At 35.0% G+C, this 2641-nt stretch overlaps 1 protein-coding gene across 1 annotated transcript in view; it reads right to left on the bottom strand.

The window, feature by feature from the left end:
• The window catches only part of LOC106869636 (soma ferritin), a 19756-nt gene that overhangs the window by 15723 nt on the left and 1392 nt on the right, over positions 1-2641 (bottom strand).

Genomic DNA, 2641 nt, shown 5'->3' on the forward strand with positions numbered 1-2641 from the left:
TTGCTTGTGTATATACATAGATCGATACACACACACATACTGCATCTTATATAATTACTGTTACTGCGTAGATCACATGCGTGCGAGTATATCAATATACACACATACATATATATATATTGCTTTACATGTGGTACCGTTGATGTGTAGATTGCAAGTATGTATGTATATTCTGAGAGAGCTAACTGAAGACTACATATCGTTGCTATTATGTTAAACCGTGGTATGTCCAAATTAGGCCAAATGCGTTAATTTTGCTTGCAATAGCCGGTTCTTTTGGTCAAACTATCGTATCTCCAACTGCTTCAGATGCCAAGATGTGCAAAGTGTAGAACAACGATTTAGCATTTTCCAAAATTGTAGTAAATGGCACATACGACAGTTTTTCAAAAAATATCATACATACATGGAGTTAGGATTTTAGGCACCCAAGAAAGTATTATTGTTGAGCTGAAACTGGTGCTAATGTAAAAAGAAATGGAATGGCGAAACTAATTCTTTCGTTTTCTGTAAAAGTAACGTTCTGGAGTTACGACACTTTTACATAATAGCAACGATATGTATATTTGCTATTCATAATTTCTGTTTAAGAGTGCATTATCATGTGTATGTATGTATGTGTATATATATATACATACAGACATATATAATCTCAGGTAAGGTGAAAAGATCATCTGTTCACAAGATAAGATTAACGAATACGTTATGTAGATGACGGGTTGAAAAGGAAATTAAGTGAAAATATAGAGATAAGGTCGACACATAAATAGAAGACAAGTTGTTGATTATATATATATAAGAGAGAGAGAGAGAGAGAGAGAGAGAGAGAGAGAGAGAGAGAGAGAGAGAGAGAGAGAGAGAGAGAGAGAGAGAGAGAGTGTGTGTGCTCTCCACACAGACTTTGTTTCCTCATAACTTACAGAAAATTATGTGGACTAAAGCAGGTTTGTACTTTTTCAGATTAACACCCGCACGATTTTCACTAGGGTATTAAGGTTAGGGAAGGAATTTCCTAACCCTAACCCCAAAACTAACACTGACCCTAAAACCCTAGTGAAAATCGTGCGGGTGTTAACCTGAACATTTACCCAATTGTGTAGATATGCATATATTGCACACACATTATATTATGTCTTTCTGGCATCGTTGCAGGGTGAGAATAGAATTACGAATTATGTAGTGCATAGTGCACCAAAAACAGTAATTTGTATGGTTGAATATATTTTCAGCATCGTAGGTCACTATTCTGCAAGAAGAAGAAAAAACCCCAAAAAAACTTGAATGCGTATTCGTACCCCATTGTGATTTTTCGGTTGAGGAAACTCCAAAGGAAAGCTGAACAGCCGAAGGTCCTCTCAGATAAGAAACCTACCACCTCATGTAACTGTTTACGTTTTGGCCCTCAACTCCTAAAGGTATAACATTCAAGATCAGGATTCTGAAAGGCAAAACACGGACCCGAAAAACCGCAAGGGTGTGCACGCCAAAAAACACCTCCAGCACCAAGTTTTCTTTCTCTTTTAGCCAGAATCGTAATCCAAGTTACTCGAAACAGACATTTTCTAAGAGACTTACAGCTTTGGTGTACAAGATAATTTCGGACTCTATTCTACAGGAATGCCATATAATATATATTATTGGTACTGATGGTGACTGAGGGAGGAGGAGGTGGAAGATATAGCTGTGTAATGAGGGGTAGGTTGAGAAGTTACGGGTAGGAGAGGAGAAGGGAAAGGAATGACAGAGTAACGGAGAGATGAGACTGAGAAGGTAATAGTCGTCGGATGGAGAAAAACATAATGGCGGGAGATGATGAAGAATAGACAGAACCATGTCTTATTTTAGCACACCACACTTTATCTGTATAGACACACACACATATAAATATTAGGTATACCTCAGCTTACGCTGTTTCGAGTTACGTCTTTTTTAAAATCTGTATAGACACACGCATATATGTATATAAATATAGGCATAACTACAGGGTTGTTATGCCTAAATATATTTAGGTATATACGTCGTCTTTATAAGAAATTAATGGGAAAATAAACCTCAACTGCACTCAATTTATAGGTCGATCTCAGTGATCAGGTTTCAAAACCAGATTTCTTTTTGAAAGCACAATAAAAACCCGATAATGAAGTGGAAAAATCAAATGCAATACACGTGAAAAATAGGTACAAAAAAAATCATTTATTATAACTGAGATAAGCTATAATATAGGTTTTTTTTTAAAAAATAGATCTCTTTTTCGTGTGATGCTGTTTTTTTCCGCATCAAGTCGCATGGCTTGGAAACAAAATTACCGACGTAAGTTGAGGTATACCTCTACGTGTGTATGTGTATGAGAAAGAGAGAGGATAGAATAAAATTTAGATATGAATCAGGAATGAGATATAACGATGGTAGATAAGGGTTAGAGAGAATCTCTCTCTCTCTATACATATATATATATATATGATTATATTTTCTCTAAGTTAATAATTAACTCCGACAAAATAAATTGGTTAATAGATACCAGAGATCACAAAATGACTAACTCCTGTTTATGAGGTAGAAACTCCTTGTTATTTTGGGTACTTGAGTATATATATAAATTTACTAAATTTATATATATATATATATATATATATATATATAT

This window comes from Octopus bimaculoides, chromosome 22 (genome assembly GCF_001194135.2).
Source record: "Octopus bimaculoides isolate UCB-OBI-ISO-001 chromosome 22, ASM119413v2, whole genome shotgun sequence".
NCBI classification, from domain to species: domain Eukaryota; kingdom Metazoa; phylum Mollusca; class Cephalopoda; order Octopoda; family Octopodidae; genus Octopus; species Octopus bimaculoides.